Source organism: Panthera pardus, unplaced genomic scaffold, assembly GCF_024362965.1.
Source record: "Panthera pardus isolate Hobbes unplaced genomic scaffold, ASM2436296v1 HiC_scaffold_10, whole genome shotgun sequence".
NCBI lineage: Eukaryota > Metazoa > Chordata > Mammalia > Carnivora > Felidae > Panthera > Panthera pardus.
The window spans coordinates 104,374,065-104,398,202 of record NW_026526655.1 but is presented as its reverse complement, the minus strand read 5'-3'; the positions used below and the strand labels follow the sequence as shown (position 1 = coordinate 104,398,202).

At 41.7% G+C, this 24,138-nt stretch overlaps 1 protein-coding gene across 27 annotated transcripts in view; it reads left to right on the top strand.

Moving 5' to 3' along the window:
• Positions 1-11,996: 11,996 nt before the first annotated feature.
• Positions 11,997-24,138, top strand: part of CLASP1 (cytoplasmic linker associated protein 1) — a 271,145-nt gene continuing 259,003 nt past the window's right edge. For all 27 annotated transcript variants that reach the window (XM_053909860.1, XM_053909828.1, XM_053909856.1 and 24 more), the window contains exon 1: positions 11,997-12,115. The gene's annotated coding sequence lies outside the window, so the exon portion shown is untranslated. The remainder of the gene's footprint in view (positions 12,116-24,138) is intronic.

Below are 24,138 nucleotides of genomic sequence, written 5' to 3'. Positions count from 1 at the left end.
ACATCTGAAGGCAAGATGAAATTATCCAGGAACAGGAAAACTCTAAATAAATAACACCAGCTAGGAAATATGGCAAACACAAATCTTATAATTTAAAAACTTGCTGATTTCTTAATGCGTCACTTAAATTTTATTTATTTTTTATCTTAGAGAGAGAGAGAGAGAGAGAACATGAGCAGGGGAGAGGGCAGAGGGAGAGAGAGACAGAATCTCAAGCAGGCTCCACACTCAGCACACTCAGCTCCACACTGACATGGGGCTCAATCCCACGACCCTGGGATCATGACCCTGGGATCATGACCCGAGCCAAAATCAGGAGTCAGTCGCCCAACCAACTGAGCCACCTAGGGTGCCCCTACATCATTTAACTCTTAAATTGCCAGCTGGCAGAGTGACAGACTCCACCTCTATTTCAAGTACTACATGATATAATCAGTGTGGCAAAAACAAAACGAGAAGAAACACAATTGTGCAATTTGGGGGTAGTAAAGATTCCCATGCATGACAACCAGGCATACCCTGCAATTTACAAGAGATAGTTGGAATTATTTAATCCTTAATACAAATGAACAAATGTAGGCAGGGAGCTGTTATTCTGTTAAAGCAGACGTAGTGGGGCGGCTTCACTGACACATTCTGATCTAGCTAATGAACTCTGTTCTCACTTTGCTGCCATGACCGAGAAGTGTGTATATGTATGTGATGGTCCACGTGTCAAAACAGGCCCATTTTTGGAAACTTTATCTGTGAAACTCTAAACGACCTTGTTAAAATGGAAAGATTTAGAGTGGCTCAAAATTAGTATTATTTATTTTGAGAGAGGGAGCAGCCGAGGGGCAGAGAGAGGGGGAGACAGAGAATCCCAAGCAGGCTCTGTACCACCAGCACAGAGTCCAATGCAGGGCTCAATCCCATGGACCATGAGATCATGACCTGAGCTGAAATCAAGAGTGGAATGTTCAACCGACTGGGCCACCTGGGCACCCCGAGTTGTTTGAAATTATTAGAATAAATAAACCCTGTCCAAGTGGGAACTGGTCGAAATCATCATTGTAGCTCTGAGATTCTGAGTGTCAAAATGGTGAGTTTCAATGTTTTGTTTGGTATAGCTCAAGCACATTCCCCTCATTCCTCCTTAGCTTTGACCCATCCACACTTGCTAAGTGCCCCCTTTTATGTTCCATCATTGTAGTAATTATATAGTCTAGTAATTTCTTTTCCTTACTAAACTGACTTCTTAGACTGTAAAAGTTGTATCTTTTCAGCTATGTATACCCAAGGGCAGGTCAAGTTCTGGCAAAGGAGAGGCTATTAGATAATGTAAAAATAAAGGCACTTCACTTGGTTTTGAAAGTCTGTAAAAGGCTCTTATTTGGATGGGTTGATTAGGCCACTGGCACAGGAGTCCATCTGAGAACTGGCACGGACCAATGTTGCTTGAGAGATCTCACTGATGGCAGTTGAAATCCCAAAACTGTCAACTTACTGACAAATATGTCTGGTTACTTACTTTTTGGCATTTGCCCTTTGTTCTTATGAAGTGTGAGGAATAGTCTCCAAAAAGCCTGAGCAAATCCAGATTATGACATATTGGACAATGGGATAATGTTTAAAGGGCTATTTAATCATTTGTTTTGCATCAGAGCCATCATTGAACCACCTGGATTTGTCATGCTTCTGATGGTAAGTACACAGGCTTTCATACTGCCATTGTTATTGACAAGTGGGTTTTTCTAATGTCAATTTCACTAGCTATGATAATATTGGAAACTAGGACTGTCCTCTTCATTAAAGATGAAGTGTCCTTGGTGCTTGTGACTAGGCTAAGTGACTTGTCTAGGTCACACAGTGAGTTCGATGGCCATAGGGCAGTTCTCTAGAAACTGCCACTATGGTGTCTAATGATGGGCATATGGGCAGCATTCGGGTGCCTGGGTTGGTTAAGCATCCGACTCTGGTCTTAGCTCAGGTCTTGATCTCAGGATCATGAGTTCAAGCCCTGTGTTGGGTCCCATACTGGGTGTGGTGCCTACTTAAAAAAAAAGGGGGGGGCAGCCTGGGTGGATTAGTCGGTAAAGCATCCGTCTCTAGATTTTAGCTCAGGTCATATCTCAGGGTTTGTGAGATGGGGCCCTGCATGGGGTTCTGTGCTCACAGCATGGAGTCTACTTGAAGTTCTCTCTTCCTCTTTCTCTGCCCCTCCCCTGCGCTCCTGCACTCTCTCTCTCAAAATAAATAAGTGAACATTAATTTAAAAAAAGATGGGCATATGAGCAGCATAAGACCTTGCCAGGTGAGGAAACCCATGAGAGGGAAGTCAGACACCTGTATTGCCTCCTTTAGGTGGGTGGTACTTAGCAGGTAAGTCAAATACTGAGACAGGGAGTGGTTATGAACAGTTTAGCAAACTAGTTTCTGATCTCCTGTTTTCATCACATACAAAAGACACACCCTGCCTTTGCCCAAATATTTCTGTAACACTCGCTACTTCTCTAGCCAAGAGACTGTCTGTTTCCCAAGTGCAAATTCAGATTCCATATGGGTGATGGCAGATGATAACAATATGCATTGTTGCTATTCTTGAATTTTAATTTCTGTCGGCATAAAAACCTTTTTTTTCCCACTGAGATTATCAAAGAAGATTAAGTAAAGCCATCCAATTAAATGTAAGTACCTATTACTAAAGTATTTAGGCTAACCTACAACGGAGGGTACTGCCTAATGGAATCATAGGAAGAGAAAGAAATCTTCTTACCCAGGGTCTGGTGATTTGTTCATTAGGGCATGCTATCAAATCTTTTAAGAATGACTTTCAAAAAATTGCAAAAATGTATGCTGATAGAACAAAATGAAGAATATAGACATAAATTTTAAAAATGACCAACAATTTTACCACCCACAGACAACCACTTGCTAATAATATTTGAATGTATTCACTTCCAAAAAGTTTTCTATGTCAAAGATGCACTTCACACACGAATTGATACCTAGGGCAGGCACCTGTCAATCAGTTGCTCAGTGGAATATAAAACAGATAAAAACAGGGAGGGCCTGGGGTGCCTGGGTGACTCAGTCGGTTAAGCACCTGACTCTTGATTTTGGCTCAGGTCATGATCTCTTGGTTTGTGAGACGGAGTCCCACGTTGGGCTCTGTGCTGACAGCACGGAGCCTGCTTGGGATTCTCTCTCCCTCTCTCTCTGTCCCTCCCCTACTCATGCATACATGTTCTCTCTCTCAAAATAAGTAAATAAACATTAAAAAAAAAAAGGGCAGGGCTGAAGATATTAATAAAAATATCATCCTCAAAAACTGTGGGGGAAAATTTTAAAAAGGACATAACACCATAAAGCTTGTACACCTTTAGAGAACACTAGCATAATCTTTTATTTTGTGGATAGGACACTAAGGGAGAATGTGACCCGCTGAGAGCAGGCACAGCCCGACCTAGAATCCAGGAACCAAGGCTTCTGACAGTCTCCCTACTCTCACAACGATTTTACCTGACTTTGTTATATAGATGATTGGATTTAATGATTGATAAACTTAGGCTTTGATGGGAAGTGGTTTGATGGGAAGAATAATACAATGTTACCGGATCCTTTTTAACCCACCGAAATTGTATCTGCTAGGGATTAAGTTCACTACTTAAGCGTTTAGTCAGAGTGTATTAGAATAGCAAGATACCTTAGAGGTCCCTTATAGTTTATATCCCCATTCTCTCTCTTAAAAAAAATTTTTTTTTGAAAATTTTTTAGAAAGAGCAAGCGGCGGAGGGGCAGAGGGAGAGAGGGAGAAAGGATCTTAAGCAGGCTCCACGCTCAGCACAGAGCTTGACACAGGGCTTGATCCCACACCCCTGGGATCATGATCTGAGCTGAAATCAAGAATCAGTTTTGGTTTGACTGACTGAGCCACCCAGGCGCTCCCCCATTCTATAGATAAGAACACTGAGGCCAAAGGGGAAACATAATTTACTAAAGATGTTTACCTAGGATCCCATATACTCTGGATTGATGGGTATCCACTTACTCTGACTTCAGTTGAACTATTCAGTTGTAACAAGGAACTTAGGCCACGGTCATTAATTACTGCCAACTTCACAAAGAGAGACAATGAGAAATTAGGTGCCTTCTGATGGATGCATGAGGGAGTTCTGCCAAAAAAACTCAAACTTGAATCAGAATAAGGCATACAGCACTATCAAGCATCTAGGGGGTAGAAGAGCATGTTAGAGACTCCCAGGAACACAATCAGGAAAATCTAGAATGTGGGAAATACGTAAGGTAAACAACTAGGTTTCTGCAATTAATAAGTATCAAGGAAAAATGAGATGGGGTGGGGGGGATCTAAAGAGACCTAAGAGAGAAATAACTTAAATGACATGTATTGGTATTTGGATCCTGATATAATAAATAATTATAAGACAGGTACATTAATACCAAACTTACAGAAATAAAAAAAGATTGTAACAGTCTGAACAATTGAATGCCAACAAATAAGACAACTTAAATGAAGTGGATTCATTCATAGACAGACACAAAGTACTGAAATTGACTCAAGAAGAAACAGAAAGGAACTCTCTTGCCCTGTTGGTGGGAATGCAAACTGGTGCAGCTGCTATGGAAAATAGTGCGGAGGTTCCCCAAGATATTAAAAACAGAACTACCCTACGACCCGGCAATAGCACTGCTAGGAATTTATTCAAGGGATACAGGAGTGCTGATGCATACGGGCACGTGTACCCCAATGTTTAGAGCAGCGCTTTCAACAATAGCCAAATTATGCAAAGAGCCTAAATGTCCACCAACTGACGAATGGATAAAGATGTGGTTTATATATACAATGGAATACTACTTGGCAATAAGAAAGAATGAAATCTGGCCAATTGCAGCAACGTGGATGGAATTGGAGGGTATTATGCTAAGGGAAATAAGTCAGAGAAAGACAGATACCGTATGTTTTCACTCATATGTGGATCTTGAGAAACTTAACAGAAGACCATGGGGGAGGGGAAGGGAAAAAAAAAGTTACAGAGAGGGAGGGAGGCAAACCATAAGACACTCTTGGATACTGAGAACAAACAGAGCACTCGCTTCGGCAGCACATATACTGAGAACAAACTGAGGGTGGATGGGGGGGGGGTGGGGGAGAGGGGAAAGTGGGTGATAGGCATTGAGGAGGGCACTTGTTGGGATGAGCACTGGGTGTTGTATGGAACCCAATTTGACAATAAATTATCTTACAAAAAAAAGAAACAGAAAACCTGAACAGATCTATAACAAGAGATTAGTAAGAAAAGAACAAAGCAAAATAAAACAAAACTACCCACAAAGAAAATCCAAGGCCCAGATGGCTTCACTGGTGAATTCTACAAGACGTTTAAGAAAGAATGGATGTTGGGGTGCCTCTGTGGCTCAGTCAGCTAAGCATCTGACTTTGGCTCAGGTCATGATCTTGTGGTTCATGAGTTCAAGCCCCACATCAGGCTCTTTGCTGACAGCATAGCAAAGATTTATCTCCCTCTCTCTGCCTCTCCTCTGCCTCGCACATGCTCTCTCTCTCTCAAAAACAAATACACTTAAAAAAAAAAAAAAGGAAAAAAAAAAGGACCATATATGAAAAACGCACAGCTAACATCATATTTAATGGTAAAAAACTGAATGCTTTCCCAAGATCAGGGACAAGGATGTCCACTCTCACCACTTCTTTTCAACATTGTATTAGAGGTTCTAGCTGGAAAAAAATCAGTGAAGAAAATGAAATAAAAGGGATGCAGACTGGAAAGGAAGAAGGAAAAACAATCTGTATTTGCAGATGACATGATTTTGTATACAGAAAATGCTCAGGAATTCACTAATAATCAATGAGTTTGGCAAGGTTGCGAGATACAAGATCAATATACAAAAATTAATTGTATTTCTATACACTTGCAATGAATAATCTGAAAATGAAATGGATAATTCCATTTACAATTATATCAAAAAGAAAATATACAGGAATAGTTTTAATAAACGAAATGTAAAACTTATACTAGGAAAACTACAAAACATTGTTGAAAGCAATTAAAGATCTAAATGAATGGAAAGGCATTCTATGGTCTTGAACCAAAAGACTTCATATTATTAAGATGGCAACAATCTTCAAATTGATTGTTGTTACAGATTCAGTAAATTCCTACCAAAATCACAACCAAATTTTTTTTTTTTTTTGCAGAAATGGACAAACTGATTGGAAAATTCATATGGAATTTCAAAGAGTTCTAAATAGCCAAAACAACTGGAAAAGAAAAACAAAGTTGGAGGACTCACATTGCCCAATTTCATAAACTACAACGCTATAGTAATTGAAACAGTGTGTACTGGCATAAAAATAGACATATACATTGATGGAAAATAGATTTAGAGTCCAAAAATAAACCCATATATTTATAGTCCATTGGTTTTGGACAAGGGTGCCCAGGCAGGGCAATGGAGAAAGAATAGGTTTTTCAACAAATGATGGCGGGACAACTGGAAAGCTACATGTAAAAAATTTTTTAGTTTATTTTTGAGGCAGAATGCAAGTGAGGGAGGGGCAGAGAGAGAGGGAGACACAGAAACTGAAGCAGGCTCCAGGCTTTGAGCTGTCAGCACAGAGCCTGATATGGGACTGGAACCCATGAACTGTGAGATCCTGACCTGAGCTGAAGTTGGATGCTTAACCGACTGAGCCACCCAGGGTGCCCTAGAATTATATACTTTAAGTGGATGAATTATATAGTATATGAATTATATCTCAATAAACCTTATAGCAAAAAAAATTATGAGGCAATTCGGGAAATCTGAAGATTGACCAGGTAGATCATGAGACTAGGTATTATTAAATTTTTAGGTGTGATGGTGGTATTGAGGTTATATTTAAAAAAAATTTAATGTTTATTTATTTTTGAGAGAGAGAGAGAGCACAAGCCTGCGAGGGGCAGGGGGGGTGGGGACAGAGAATCTGAAGCAGGCTCTGTACTAACAACGGAGAGGTTATATTTAAAAAAGAATCCTGGGGCACCTGGGTGGCTCAGTCGGTTGTGTCCAACTCTTTTTATTTTTTTTAATGTTTATTTATTTTTGACAGAGACAGAGAGAGAGAGAGAGAGAGAGAGAGAGAGAGAGAGAGAGAGACGAGTGGGGGAAGGGCAGAGAGGGAGACAGAATCCAAAGCCGATTCCAGGCTCTGAACTGTCAGCACAGAGCCCGACATGGGGCTTGAACCTACCAGCTGCAAGATCACAATCTGAGCAGAAGTTCACTGCTTAACCAACTGAGGCACCCAGGCGTCCCTGGAGTGTCCCAACTCTTGATTTCACCTCAGGTCATGCTCTCAAGGTTGGTGAGTTCAGGCCCCACATTTGGCTGTGCACTGAGTGCAAAGGCTGCTTGGGAATCTCTCCTCTCTCTGTCCCTCTCCTGCTCATGCGCTCTTCTTAAAATAAACATTTAAAAAAAATTAAAAAGAATCTTATCTTTTAGGAATACTAAAATATTTTGGATGAAATAATAAGTTCTTTTGGCCCACCTGTCCCTTAAAAGTATCACTCCCCTTTTCTGCTTCCCTACCCTTACAATCAAACTCCTCCTCCAAATGATCTCTCCCCCTTCTTTCCAGTTCTGTTCCCACCATTCTTTTTTGAACCCGTTCCAATCAGGCTTCCATCCTCACCACTCCAATATTGTGGCCAACAGTCAATTCTAGCCCATTAGCAATTGACTTGGTTGCTCTTCCCAGTTTACTTTCTTGGTTTCCCCTTACTTCAGTGGCTGCCCTTTCTATCTCCTTTGCTAGTTTCATTACTGTCTCAATCCCTAAATGCTAGAATGGAATGCTTCAGGGCTCAGTCTTTAGATAACTCTTACAAATTTTTGTCTACGCTTTTTGTCCAGATGATCTCATGGCTTTTAAAACTCTCTACATGCCAGTGTCTCCCAAATCCAGCCTAGACTTTTCTTCTCAACTCCAGACTCAAATATCTGCCTTGATATTTTCATATGGTAATAAGCATTTCAAACTTAACGTCTCCCATCCTGAATTTCGTAGCGCTTTCAATTCCCAACCTGCCCATCCCAGGCTTTGCCATTTCAGTAAATGACAACTCTATTCTTTAAATTGCTCAGTCCAAAAATCTTGGAGCCCCCTAATTCCTTTTGCTTATACCGTGTATCAATCAACTCAAATCCTGGGTGCCATCCTGTCTGATTATACCCAGACACCTCATCAATCTACTGCTTGCACTTTTCCCAAGCCACCATTGTCTCTCATTTGCAGAATTGCAATGGCCTTCTAAATTGTCCCTCTCGCTTCCCTATAATCTATTCTCAAAACTCCCTTACTCCCCAACAGAATATTCTCAAAATTGAAGCTAAAGTGATCTTTAAAAATATTAGTCATTTTACTTCTCAAAATCTTTCAATGGTTTTCCCTCTCAGTAGAAGCCCAAATTCTTACAATACCCTGTAAATCCCTACACAACTTGGCATCCTGTCACCTCTGACTTCATTTCCTACTTTTCCCCTCCCACACTCTGCTTCTTTTGCTCTGACCTCCTTTCTGCTCTTAGAATGTAGTAGACATCTTTCTGGAGGCTCAGAATTTCTGCACTTGCCATTCTTACTACCTGGAATGTTCTCCCAGATAAAGGACATTTCTTGCTCCCTTCCTCCTTCAGATCAGTGCTTAGAGTTGGTTTCTCAGTGCCTCTCCCCGCCCCCCCCCCCCCAGGCCTATTTAAAAAGAAATCTCTTTCCCTTCCTTAGCACTCATTATTTCTCCTTTACTGCTTCATTTTCCCCCCATAATACTTACCGTACCTGACATAGTTTATATTTTACTTACTACTTTATTTTCTATCTAAGTACAGGGATTCTTTCCCCCTGCTTTGCTAAGTGTTTGGCACATAGTTGGTACCCAGTATTTTTGAGTGTATGAATGCTACTTAAAATGCACTTATATTCTCTGCTTCATTGTTTAACTGGCGCTAGCTTCTTAAGTTTGCGTATGTATCTCTGAGGAAGATGAGACTGATTGAATAGAAACACTATCCACTCACTCAAGACTATGCTATCTATCTCTGCAAGGGTGATCAAAGCAGAAACGTTCACATTTTAGTTGCAGCCTTGGTACTAAGCAGCCAGGTGGCATAGGGCAAATCATTTTTCCTTTCTGGCCATTAATTTCCTCAGCTGCCAAATAGATCATTGCTTTGAATGATCCATAGGATTTTTGAGAATGTAAAATGAAAGATGAAATGTTGAGTAGACATGATAGGTCTTATTAATTTCTCCAGTACATGCAAAGATATACTTACCTGGGATTTTTTTTTTTTTTTAAAGGCCACGAACATACCTGGAATCAAACCTCTGAGTTCTTTTAGGGACCTTGGATGATGCAGTTTTGCTGTGTTAAGCCCTTACACATACCAGTAATTTGAGTGATAGTTCTTGATGTCCCCTGTTCTTTCTTCTTAACAACTGAATTGTTTTCTTTCATTCCCATGTCCAAATCAGTGAGTAGTCAGTGCCCAAGGGTGCCCAGCTCCCATGGGAATTTTGTTTCCTAATCATTTGTGTGTATGTGTGGTTGGTGAGTCTCTCCACAGCCCATTTGTAACCCAGAGCCTTGATTTTCTCACTGGCAAATGTGGTGACTAACAAGCAGGTCATGTTTATTTTGATGGATTCAATGGCATACCAGTACTTTACATAAAGTAGGACAATGCCTGGGAGATCTCCGTAAATGCTCTGCATAAATAGGGTATGTATTGAGCTTCTACCGCCAGGGTCACTTTCTAAAACAGTTCTTTTTGATGGCTTTCTCTACTTAGTTTCTAAGTCTTCCCCATCTTACTGAAAGCAGGGTCTCAGAGATATTTGCACACCCACGTTCACAGCAGCATTCTTCGCCATAATCAAAAGATGTTGGTAACCCACGTAACCATCCTGGTATATACACACAATGGAAGAGAATTCGGCCTTAAAAAGGAAGGAAATTCTGACACATGTTACAACATGGAAGCGCCTTGACATTTATGCTGAGTGAAATAAGCCAGTCACAAAGAGACAAATACTGTATGATTCCACTTATATGAGGTATTTGAGGGGTCAAGTTCAGAGACATATGGTAGACTGGTGGTTGCCAGGACTTGGGGGAGTGGGGATTGAGGAGCTGTTTAAAAGGTACAGAATTCCAGTTTTATAAGATGAAAGGAGTTCTGGAGATGGTTGCACAGCAATGCGATGGTACGTCATTGATCTGCGCAGTTTAAGAGTGGTTAAAACGGTAAATTTTGTTATGTGTACCTTCCCATAATTAAAAGTTAAAAAAAATTCCCCATCCTATTTTTCTTTTTTTTTTTTTAATTTTTTTTTAATGTTTATTTATTTTTGAGACAGAGAGAGACAGAGCATGAACGGGGGAGGGGCAGAGAGAGAGAGGGAGACACAGAATCCGAAACAGGCTCCAGGCTCTGAGCTGTCAGCACGGAGCCCGATGCGGGGCTCCAACCCAGGAACTGTGAGATCATGACCTGAGCCAAAGTCGGACGTTTAAACCACTGAGCCACCCAGACGCCCCCCCCCCATCCTATTTTTCAAACCTTACTTTCCACTCTTTCCCTGTATCCCCCACTACCGCCTTTCAGTTAGACTGCTGCCTTCATTGTACTCCCAGTAAAACACTCCCTTTTCAGCCTTCGCTCCAAGGAGTTTCCTCTCCGGAATGCTTTCATCAACACCCATCCATTTGGGCGGTGCTTTCGCCCCCAAAGATGCTAGTTCTTCTAGATGCAACCAGGAGTCACATCCTCCAGGTATCCTTACTTACACCTTCAGACCACGGTCCTTCTTCTTTCCCGCACTGCACACAGGAGCGAACACGTGCCTTTGTTTCCGCTTAGTCTCGCCGACCCTTTACATTTAAGCCCTGAGCATCAGGGGCGTTACCTCACCGTTCTCCCGCACCCGTCTTCTAACACAGAACACTCCACCACCGCGGAGCTCGGCATTCAAGAGCTCCCGGTGAAAACTCAACGCACTGGACATCGAGAGGGGAGGAAAGTCAACTCCCACTCCCACGGGGTGATCTCGTTGAGGCAGTGTGTTAATTTCACACACAAGCTCTCAGTGTCAAATTACCTGCGAACATAGGGGTTCGACGCCGCAAAACTGGGTCCTGCAGGATCCTTAATGGCAGCCCTATCATTTGCACAGCTTTGTACCCTCCGAAACACCTTCTCACGTGTCAGCCGAAAGTCACGCGAGAGGGAGGTCAGAGGCAGCGTTATTTGTTCAGGCGCTCACGTAAAAAAGGGGTTGTGGCTGGCCGTCTCGAGTCTCCGAGGCCTCAACCGGGCCGATTTCGCTTCAAGAACGCCAGAGAACCGTTAAAAAGTTGTGCTTCCGGCTCAAGTGTCCGCGCCCTGTCGAAAAGGGAAGGGGGAACCAACGCAAGCCCGGGTACGGAAAGTCACAGGGCCCAATTTCCTTCATCTGAGTCGCCCGACGGTCGGGCGGGACGCGCGTAACCCAGAAGTGAAAGCTCGTTTCCTTCAGGTATTAGACCCCGACCGCAGGAAGTCCCGGCCAGATGACTTTTATCCAGGCTTTCGCGACTCCCCCCTCAGCTCTATTCACTACACTCCCTGCTTTGTGGTGCCTTGTCGCCGTGGCCACTGCATCCGACCCTCCTGGCCTAGCCTGAGTTTCGCCGCAATTTCGCAGCACCTTCGCCGTCCTTCCCTTAAAGAACCTTTATTCTACGGGTCCCTATCGGGGTCAACTGACGTTCTCGGAGGAGGCAAAAGCTCCTGGGACTTGCAGCTCCAGAAGCCCAGTACAGGCCGGCTGGCGCCTGCGCGGGGCGTTACCATAGAGAGCAGCCGCCTCTCTGGTCTCGGTTTACATTCTCTATGGTCCAGCCGGGTCGGTGGCGGTAAAAGGGAGACTGCACTGCGCAGGCGCTCTCGGCTTCTATTTTTTTTTTTTTTTTTTTTTTTTTTAATCCCCGCACCAAGCGCTTAACCTCATTGGGGTGGAGGAGAAGGCGGCGGCTGTCTGGTCCGCAGCGGCAACAGTAGCGAATAATACGGCTGTAAGTACCCGGTTGGGGAGAGGAGATTTAGATCCAGCCCTCCGAGGCCCTTGCCCCTTCGCCTTGCGGTAGCAGACGCCGGGTCTGGGTGAGGGCGATGTCCAGCGCTGTCATCGGCTCTTGGGTGCACTTTGGGGGGAGGGGGCGGCCCTTAGGTGGGAGCCGGGCGGGGAGCGGGATGGGAGGGTGGGTTGTTTATCCCACCGGTAGGTCGCTGATCCCAGGCTGCTTTGCAGAGGGAGGAGGGGGCGACTGTGGGGTCAGCCTGGCTTTGTGTGCCCCTCTCTCTTTTCCTCTCCCAGACCCCACCCCGGGCCCCCTTCCTGACCCGAGTCTTACCGGCCCGGTGGGAGAAGCCAGCGAACAGCCAGTCGCGTTTGAAAAGAGCCCGGGATTGCGAGGGGAGGGGGCGAGGGAGAGAAACCCATAACAACTAGTCATCGGCGAGTGATGGGTGTGGAGAAAGATCCAGAGGGAAGGGGTGCCGGGGAGGCGGGCGGCCGGGGCTCCCAGCCGGGCTAGACAAAAGCTGAGCGAGCGGCGCCGAGCCGAGCCGGGGACCGGGCGGGATGCAGAGGGTCCCTTGGTCCCTGAGGCCCGCAGAGAGCTTCTTTCCGAAGCTGGGAAAGCGGACAAGTGCTGAGTTAAGCCTTGTGCAGCCTCCTCAACTTGCCTTTGTTGTTCTTTGGTATTGGCAGAGCCGCTCTGACGAAGAGGAGTGCACGTTAGCCTGGTTGGGTACAATGGAGCTAATCGAATTTTGCTTTCCATTTTTCGAGCCGCTCAGATGAATATGGGGTTTTCCAGGGTCTAACTTATTACATAATGTTATTAAAATAGTTGTGTTTATTTCTAAGATTAAAAAAAAAAAAAAAACTAGGTAGATCCTTGAAGCATGTTTTGTTGCATCGGGATGAATTTCTCTGTTGCGGGGTTCGATGATTAAATAGTGACCGTTCGTAGAACCTGCGAGCTCTTTAATCGTGATACTTTAATTTGTAGATGTGGCAGTGAGAGATTCGGATTCTCTATTCCTTTGGGAGGCAGTGATGCAGAAGAGTCAGAAGGGAGAAATAGTTGCAGGCTGCCATGTGCCTTGTCCCCTATTCTGGTGCCACAGTCCGGTATAAATTCTAGCTTTAGAGATTGTTGCTTTTATTTCTATTATTATTTGTGACATTTACTGAACTCTTGGTAAGAGGGATCCTGGACAGTGGGCTCCTTTTACTCAAAGGGAGTTGGGAGAATAGTAACATTGATGCAGAGACCTTATAGATAAAAACAAAACCACAATGTCCCAGAGTTACTGAATATTGTGTATCTTCTCCATTTGCTAAGAAAGATTTAAATTTTTGTGAGCCGCTGACTTACTCATTTTTGTAAAATCATGCAGTTGCACTTTTTTTTAAAAAATCTGTTTCTGTAATTTATAGTTTATCAGCTAACGTGCAGCACTGTTTCTGAATTTTAAGTTTTAATTTTTACCGAAGAGCTTTCAACCCTAGCTTTATATCTTCTCGACTAAAGTAACCAAAGTCAGAAATCCTTTGAAGTGGCAGTTGGTGGTGGAGGTGTCAAATATTGTATCTCCATGTTACAATCTAAGTGGTAAATAGAGAAAAGGCCTTTGCTAACCTTACACCTTAAATTAGTGTTGGAACTGAAAACCTGGATCTCCTTGTAAGTCAGGATTTTGGCCACAGACTCAATCTTATGTAAAAGAGGCAAGCATTTTTTGTGCTAATGGGAAGCAAAAATCTGAAGCTTGGTGTTTATGCTTCAGTAACCACTGTGATAGAATCTCTTAAGTGTAGTTCGGATGATGGGAACTTACTTTTTATAGAGCAAGATTTCAGATCCTTAAAATAGTTTGACAGGGATGTTGAGAAATGATTGGCCAGAAGAACGTTAAGTTTATTGTTCATATGTGTTAGGTTTCGTTCATTGGTTTGGATTTAGATTTTTTTGCTTCAGTAGTCTGTTAACTCTATTTTCTTGAGTGGCTCAGTCTCACAATTTATAAGTTGAGTGAGAGATAGTTTCTTGGATCTGAGACTTAAATTTATCTTTGAGACTCCGTTTCTTCTTAACAATCCTCTTTATAAAATCATAGTTCTTAGAGTATACTTTTAATTTAGTACTATTAGCAAATATTATGACCATTTAAGGGATTGTAAATATTAGAGCTGAGTTATTAAAACTGGAAGTTTTAACAACTGCAAGAAAAACAGAATCATCTAAAAGATTTCCTAAAAAATAAGAGAAGGATCTATTAGTCTTAAAAAAAAAAACAAACAAAAAACCCAACACAAAACTAAGCAAAGAACAAGTCATTGATGATAGAGTTTTTGGTTTGTAAAATGTAATAGAAGAAAGTAAATGAACCTTTTTTTTTTTGTAATGTTTATTTATTATTTTTGAGAGGCAAAGTGAGACAGAGCATGAGCAGGGAAGGGGCAGAGAGAGAGAGAGAGAGACAAAGAATCCAAAGCAGGCTTCAGGCTGTGGGCTGTCAGCACAGAGCCCGATGTGGGGCTGGATCCCACAAGCTGTGAGATCATGACCTGAGTCGAAGTCGGATGCTCAACCAACTGAGCCACCCAGGCACCCTGTAAATGAATTTTTCTTAACCCAGTGCGATCAGGGCAACATCCATAAAATGTGTGTGTGTTTGACTAAATGACCTCTAAAGGCCTTTTCTTTTTAAGCTCCGGAGTTTACTATTTCTGGTAGGTCTTCATTGCCCCAGGGCTTTCCTGCCTACTCTGTGCTCAGACCATTACTGCCATACTGAATGCTTTTCTTCCCCAGATTGTTGTGGCAGCCCCAATCCACCTCCCCCCATGGGTCCCTAAAGTTGTGGCTCAGATGACGGCCTTTCTTTCATAATGCCTGTGTTGACTTCCCTCTTGTTTCCTGCCTGGAAATCTCCTCACTCCTTGCTGATTCCTGTTTTATCCACTACCTTCCTCTTTGGAAGATTCACGCCTCTGCTTTTAGTCTCCTCTAGATCCTTGAGGGCCCTGGAAGTTTGTAGAACACTGTGGTATCCTCTGTACTTAACTACCAGGACTTGTGTAACTAGGGACTTGTGTAGCTAGTCATGGTTAATGTATGAAATATGAAAGATAACTTAGAATAGTAGAATTTGAGTTTGGGCAGAGTTCTTAGAGGCTCCATTGACCATTCTCCTACCTTTTGTCTACTGTATTCTGGTCCTCAGTCTTACCCTGCAAATCTGCTTTTCTGTTCCTGGACAGGTCTTGGTTGCTAGAAAGCTAGTTGAGACCGTTCCAGAATCTGCCCCTTCCCTGTTGCCTGTTTTTCTTGGGCATAACCCTGAAGCAACATGTATTAAGTCTGTTTCTTCTCCATGTAATACACGTAATAGCTTTTCATTTCCTAGGACAGTCATCAAGCCTTCTCTAGATTTATTGGTGAATTAATTTATTAAACCCTTTCTTTAGCTCGGTACCACGGGGTACAGTTGAAAAGACTGCGTGGTCCCCACATTTCAAACGCTCACAGTCTAATAAGGAAGACAGACAAAATGTTACACATTGATGCCACTTAGGCTGTAAGTAAGTAAATAAATAACCCTGCCCTAGATCCTTTGTCCCCTCCTGTGTTGTTTTTATTTTTTTTTTTCTTTCAAGGTTTTATTTTTTTAAAGTATCTCTACACCCAGTATGGGTCTGGAACTCACAAGCCCTAGATCAAGAGTCTCATGCTCTACAGACTGAGCCAGCCAGGTGCCCCGTCCCCTCATGGTTTAATCAGATTTCCCCATCTTTCTTTAGGCAATTCTGTTTTGTTAGTGTTCTTTCTTTCTTTCTAAAGTTTATTTATTTATTTTGAGAGAGAGTGTGAGTGTGAGAAGTGAGCGGGGAGGGACAAGACAGAGAAGGAAAGAGAAAGAGAGAGAATCCCAAGCATTTCTGCCCTGTCAGCGCAGAGCCCAGGGCGGGGTTCCATCTCACAAACCTCCAGATCATGACCTGAGCTGAAATCAAGAGTCCATCGCCTAACTGACTGAGCCACCCGGGCACCCCCATTAGTGTCCTTTAAATGCAGTGTCTGAAATGAAACAACTTGCTGTGACCTGACCAGAGCATACAGCTGTTGTCTTAGGTTAGGAGCTGTATCAAGGGTTCAGACTTTGTTGTACATTCTGACTGTGCCACTTGCTAGCCCTATGACTTTGGGCCGTGGGCCTGTTAAATCATCTCTTCATGTTTTAATGAATTCACCTATAAAACAAATGTGAGGGGAAGGGAAGGCAGTGTTAAAAGTAATATCTACTGGGGCGCCTGGGTGGCTCAGTCGGTTAAGCGTCCGACTTCAGCTCAGGTCACGATCTCGCGGTCCGTGAGTTCGAGCCCCGCGTCGGGCTCTGTGCTGACAGCTCAGAGCCTGGAGCCTGCTTCCGATTCTGTGTCTCCCTCTCTCTCTGCCCCTCCCCTGTTCATGCTCTGTCTCTCTCTGTCCCAAAAATAAATAAACGTTAAAAAAAAATTTAAAAAAAAAAAGTAATATCTACTTACAGGGTTGTAAGGATTAAATGAGATATGTCAAGTGCTGAGAATAGTGATTGGCATATAGTAAGTGGCTATATACATGGTATTCCCACTATGTATTTGTGGTAGGAGTTGATAATATTAATGACAAGGTAGCATACATAGCACTAATCAAGTCACCAGAGTCATTTGAGGAGCTTGTTAAAATACAAATGGTCTGACCTTATTTATTCCCCATCTACCCAGAGATTTTTGGTCAGTTAAGCCTACGAGGCCTGGGTAGACACAGTTCTAACAGTCCCCTGGTGAGTCTTTAAAACAAAACCCTAATGAAAACCTTGCGCTTTATGTTAATTTTGTCAGTGATTGCGTTTGCTCTTACAAATTAGAAAAATCCCCCCAAGTAATAGATGAGTAGATGCTCCTGACAGATACAAACAATGCAGATAAGGGAAAGGCTTGGCCCCAGACCTCAGGCCCCCTAGGAGGCGTATTCACTTATCAGTGTGAAATGTATCCTTCTAAACAGTGTTGCCTGTTTTGGTAGCTACGTGTATGTGAGTGTCTTCATAATAATAAATAATAGCCAGATTTAAGGGAAAAACCCCTCGATTTTTAAATCACTTTTGCATTCATAATCTTCTTTGCTCCCTTCAGAATCCTGTTAGGTAGACGGGGAAGATAATGTTGCTATCTTCTCAATTTACAAATGAGAAACTAAGACCTGCAGGTTAAATCCCAGTCCGAGATAGAGCTGGGATGAGAGCAGGACCTTCTGTTTCCAAACTTAAGTGTTCTTTTCTTGTCAGCTGCCTCTTAGCTACATAATTTTGTTGACTTACTGAAGTTATGGTTCATGAAATCCTCTGATCTTTTTGCCATGTCAATAAGCTGCCAAACCAGGTTCCCTCCTGAGTTTTAGTGTGTTTATACTTGCTTTTAAAAAAATGTAAATTCAAGGTTTAATAGTTAACATGTATCTGGGAAGGTTGATTGTTTTGTGAAAAACACCCAGAACTGGCCTTGTAGCTGTCTTTTACTCTGGCACATTTGGGTGAGTTTATGTTTCTTCAGGATAGCCGAATCCACTTTGCACCTGTCTCTGTAAGTGTTACCCTATTAACTTTCCAAGCGGAATCAGTTAAATTTATTTATAGTCTTATTATAATAATATAGCGATAGCACAGAAACTTGAGGGACCAGAGGGGAAAAGCCACATCAAACCATCCTAACACAAGGTATCATTGCTTAATGTATCACCCTGTCTGTATGTTTGTACTTTTCAGTAAGTAATGTTAGGTTTTGCATGTTTTGTGAATACTTTCTGTGTAATGACATATTATGCATCATTTAAATTTTTAATAGCTTTGTCATATATGAGTTGACATGGCGAATTTTGGTAAACTGGGATTCTTGACAAGTAGGTGTATGTGTGTGTGTGTATATATATACATATGTATACATATGTATACATATATATACATATATATATAAAAATATATATAAAAATATATAATATATATATAAAATATATAAAATATATATAAAAATATAAAAAATATATATATAATATATATATATAAAAATATATATATGTATATATATGTATACATATGTATATATATATATATATATATATATATATTTTAGAGTTTATTTATTTATTTGAGTAATCTCTACACCCAGCTTGGGGCTTGAACTCATGGCCCTGAGATCAAGAGTTGCGTGCTCTTCTAACTGAGCCAGCCAGGCTCACCCCCTTTCTTTAAATTACATATACTGTAATGGTGACTGTGTTTTTGCACATAGTTTGCTTCTTTGGTGTTGTTTCCTTAGGATAAATTCAAAGAAGTGAGATTATTGGGTGACTTTTGATACATACTGCCTGATTGCTGACCACAAAGTTGTACCAGTTAATAATTTTCCCAGCACCCTAAGAATGTATCACTTTCACAGAAATTTTACCAACTTCTGGCAATATATTTTAAATGTTTTTTTTTGTTGTTGTTACAGTGAGAGACGTGGAATCGTACATTATTTTTATTTTTCATTTATTTTAAAAAAGAGCAAGGAATAATGATGGGCTTTTATATGAACCAACTGTATGCAATTTGTATTGGACATTACCTGCAGGTGCTCTGTCTTACTTGCTTAGTTTTCACTCCTGTCCTGTGTGGCTACAGCTATTGCATTTCCAGATCGATGTGGAGGAAAATGCAGCCTTTGCTTTGTGGGACAGAATAGTCTATTTGTCAACATCAGAATGTACTCTTATTCCATTTTTGTGGCCTACCTTTAAGCATTGTGTGTGTGTGTGTGTGTGTGTGTGTGTGCGCGCGCGCATGCTCAAGGGCCCTGCCTGAAATATTTAGTAATCAGAATGTCTGGTGGTGGGGGCGAGTTAGCTGCTTTTTACACAGATTTCCCAAGTGATTCTGAAGCCACCAGAGTTTGAGAGCTGCCTCGGGACTACCTTCCAGCTAATTTTTTGCTCGGTTTCTCCGCAGTGTGTCTTTCCTGTGGGTAGAGGCAGACTCTGTTATGAAGGGTTGCTCAGACATGTTAACAGAGGCCTGCTGTATAGAGAGAATGAATTGTGTAGCAGTGTCCTTCCTAACGTAGAGTAGCTGGGTTCATTCTAGGAACAATAAGCCAGTCTTTCTAAGAGTAGTTGAACTGCATAAAAACAGCTCCTTCTCTGAAGCCTCCTTGTGGTGCTGGTGGCTGTGTTTTGTTTCAGTTCTGGTAAGTCCTAGAGCTTTCCAGACCCAAGCCATGAGGACATGGCTTTGGTTGGCCCGAGGATGGTAGGTAGACCTAGCATCCCAATGGCAATGGCCACCATGGATTGAACACCCAACTTCTTGTAGGTATGCTTTTGCCAGTTTTTAAAGCAGCATTTATTAAAAAAAAATATTTTTTATGTTTATTTATTTGTTTTGAGAGAGAGAGAGAGAGAACAGGTGGGGGGTGGGGCGGACAGAGGATCTGAAGCAGGTTCTGCACTGACAGTGGAGAGCCTGATGAGGTGCTCAGACTCACAAACCGTGAGATTCCGACCTAAGCTGGAGTCAGATACTTAACCAACTGAGCCGCCCAGGCACCCTTTCTTACAGCAGTATTTATTTTTTTATTTAAAAAAATTTTTTTTTTCAACGTTTTTTATTTATTTTTGGGACCAAGAGAGACAGAGCATGAACGGGGGAGGGGCAGAGAGAGAGGGAGACACAGAATCGGAAACAGGCTCCAGGCTCCAAGCCATCAGCCCAGAGCCTGACGCGGGGCTCGAACTCACGGACCGCGAGATCGTGACCTGGCTGAAGTCGGACGCTTAACCGACTGCGCCACCCAGGCGCCCCACTTACAGCAGTATTTAAGACAGATGCTGTCTTCATTTTATAATGAGAGGAAGCGGGGGAACTTACTCGAAAAGTTGAATAATTTGTCCACAGTCATGCAGCTGGAAAGTGGTAGAGTCGGTTCTCGGATTCTTCAGCTTCCTTTCCATTTATTTCTGTTTTTTGCACACAGGCTATTCCTCATTCATGAAAGGTCAGTGGGGATGTCTTGGGAGAAAGTCTGCTCCCGGCGTCTGGTGGCATCTGGAGTTGCCTCTTCACTAGTCAGGAAGGACGTAGAGATGCAGGTTGGCACTGGCATTTCCATGAGGGTTAGATCAGGTGATATACAGTCTCTTTTAGATTTGATTCCCCGATTTGAAATCTACCCTTGGACAATCCAGGTCACTAAAGACATGATATAAACCTTTTTAATTTATTTTTTATTGTGGTTAAAATATATATAGCATAAAATATGCCATTTTAACCATTTTTAAGATTATAATTCAGTGGCATTAGTTACATTCACACTATTGTACAACCATCATCAGAGTCACCTTCCAAATCTTTTCCATCACCCCAAACAGAAACCCTATAACCATTGAGCCATAAATCCCTGTTCCTTCCTCTTCCTCAGTCTCTGATAATTTAGAATCTACTTTCAGTCTAAGTAGACTAGGCAAGTCTAGATAATTCTAGATAACTCTAGGCATGCCTAGTCTAGATAATTCATGTAAGTGGAATCATAATATCTGTCCTATGACTTATTCACTTAGCATAATGTTTCCAAGGTTCATTCATGTTATTCCTTTCTAATTGGTGAATAATATTCCATTGTATGTATATAGTAACATTTGTTTATCCACTCATCTGTTGATAGAACTTGAGTTGTTTCTACTTTTTGACTGTTGTCAATAATGCTGTCTTACAAATTTGTCTTACAAATTTCTGTTTGAGTCTCTGTTCTCAGTTCTTTTGGGGATATACCTAGGACTAGAATACTAGGTTGTGTGGTAATTCTACGTTTGGCTTTTTGAGGAATTGTTGAACTCTCCCACAGTGACTGTATATTTATACCCCTAATGGCAATGTACAAGGGTTTCAGTTTCTCCATATCTTTTTTTTTTTTTTTTTTTTTACGTTTATTGATTTGAGAGAGTGGAAGAGAGAGAATCCCAAGCAGGCTCCACATTGTCAGCCCAGAGCCCGATGCGGGGCTCAAACCCACGAACCATGAAATCATGACCTGAGCTGAAGTTGGACGCTTAACTGAATGAGCCACCCAGGTGCCCCTATGTTTCTTGATAATGTTCTTTGATGCACAAAAGTTTTGAATTTTGATGGAACCCAACTAATCTGTTTCTTTTGCTCTTATGCTTTTGGTGTCATAGCTAAGAATCCATTATCATCTGAGGTTGTGAAGATTTACTCCTATGTTTTTACAATTTTATAGTTTTAGCTCTTACATTCAGGCTGTTAATACATTTAAAGTTATTATTATTATTTTTATATGGTGTGAGGTAGGGATCCAACTTCGTTGTTTTGCATGTGGATATCCAGTTGTCCGAGTAACATTTGTTGAAGACTGATGTAAATGTTTTAATTACTTATTTTCTGTGTCATTCACTGGCATTTATATTTTGCTTTAGGTATTTGATTTCACTGCCTACCCTCCTTCATTCTTACTCCATACCCCTACCCTGTTTTCTTCCTTTGAAACAGGATGCATGTATATTTTGTGTGAGTTACAGCTTTGCTGTTTGACATATGAGAGACACTTAATAAATGTGAGTTCCCTTTGTTCCTTTTAATTTTGTATAGTTACTTCAAAATTTTTTTTTAATGTTTATTTATTTTTGAGAGAGACACAGTGTGAGGGGGGAAGGGCAGGGAGAGAGGGAGACACAGAACAGGGTCCGGGCTCTGACCTGTCAGCACAGAGCCCAACATAGGGCTCGAATTCATGAACCCTGAGATCATGACCTGAGCCAAAGTTGGACACTTAAACTGACTAGACCACCCAGGCGCCCCTAATTTTGTATAGTTACTTTCTTTTTTCAAAGTTTATTTTTTTATTTTGAGATAGAGACAGCACAAATTGGGGAGGGTCAGAGAAAGAGGAGGGGGGAGAGAGAGAGAGAGAGAGAGAGAGAAAGAATCCCAAGCAGGTTTTGTGCTTCCAGTGCAGAGCCTGATGTGGGGCTTGAACTCATGAAAGTGTGGGGTCATGACCTGAGCTGAAATCAAGAGTTAGGACACTTAACCGAGTCACCCAGATGCCCTTGTATAGTTGCTTGTGGTTTGTGTTTCAAAATAGATTGTGAGGACCTTCAGGGTAGGGTGTATATTATATATTTTTTTGTTTACCCATGTCAGCCTCTCTCTTGTCCCCCCTGCCCCCATTATTCTAGTGTCCAGTTTTGGGCAAATGATGCAAGTGATGTCCTTACCTTTTATTGGCTGAATTGTGAAGCTGAATATAGATCTTTGTGGATACAGTTAGGTAATTATGGAAAATTCTTTTTTTTTTTTTAATTTTAAAGTTTATTTATTTTGAGAGACAACGATCATGCAAGTGTAGGGGAGGAGCAGAGAGAGAGAGGGAATCCCAAGCAGGCTCTCCATCACCAGCACAGAGCCTGATGCGGGATTTGAACTCACGAACTGTGAGTTGGTGACCTGAGCTGAAGTTGGATGCTTAACTGACTAAGCCACCCAGACCCCCAATTGTGGATAATTCTTGAAAGATCAATAATCAGTATATTATAAGGTTCTTCAAGGTTTTTAATTCAGGTCCTTTTAAGCAATTTTTTCACATGTGAGGATTGATATAGCATCTAAGCCTTGAAACTTCCTTGGGAGTTTTTTTGTATGTGACATAAGATATTTTGATAAACCTCAGTTAGGTTGCATAATACAGAGTTCATTTCATGGATGACTGGAAAATTTTTAACTCATTATTTAAGATTATGGTAAATTTTGTATCCGGAATTTTACTCCTTTTAGGGGTGATTTTTATATATCTAGTTTTATAGTGTTAGCTGATTTATTTAGATTGAGCCATTTTGATTTACAGTTTTTAAAAAATGTGTATTCATTTTTGAGAGAGAGAGAGCACGAGTCGGGGAGTGTCAGAGAGAGAGGGGGACAGAGGATCTGAAGCAGGCTCTGAGCTGACAGCAGTGAGCCTGGTGTGGGACTTGAAGTCATGAACCGTGAGGTGATCACCTGAGCCAGAGTCAGACACTCAACCAACTGAGCCAAAGCCGAGTGCCCCTTGATTTGCATTTTTGACAAATGTTTAATTTAAAAAATTAAAAAAATTATTTGGAGTTTTGCAGTAGTGTGTATTATTTTTCTAACAAAAATATTAAATCTCATTAAAAAGCTCTTTTGCCTAGAAATCCCCAAAATTAACTAGTGCAGAATTATCTGATCTTTCTGGATTTGTATTATCAGATTTCCTTCCATCACACTCTTTAGTGTTCCTTAGGGTCTAATATTACTTGTGCTAAGTGATCAGACCTCCTGTAAGAGTCCATTTTGTAACCTACCATCCAGATGTCAGCTAAGGGAAGGTTCAGTTTGAAGGCTGGCCTTCGGTGTTTTGTTTCCTACTAGGTTTTGACTCTTAGTATCTTGTTATATAAACACTTTCATCGTATCAGATACTGGCTTCCACTGTTTATTTTATCAGTTCCTTATTATTAATAGTGAAAACAGAAAAGGAATTATTTTGTTCTTTTATTTTCTATTTCAAGCAACATAACAACATGAGAGGTCAGAGCAAATCCAGTATTTGACTTGCTTTCAGGTAATTGTCAACCAGTGAAATGATTCACGAAGAGCTTGAACTCCCTTAGTTGGAATAACGGTTTATTGCAGGGAGAGTAGGAAGAAGATAATGCAGACTGTTTTCCTTAACTGCCCCTGGCAAAATTGGCCTGGTAAGAATCTGAATCTGTAGCCATGCATCTGTGTGCACAAGGATGGACCCAACTTCTTCGTAAATAAGGCCAGAGGTAGTATATAGCTGTATCCTTATACACAAAATTTGATTCAAGAAGTGTTTTTGTTATTTAATAGATCACCCTTCAGACTTGGGATCCCATGCTGAGAGGGGTGGCTCTTTAAAAACAAATGTTCTCAGTGCCCGGGTGCCCTCTGT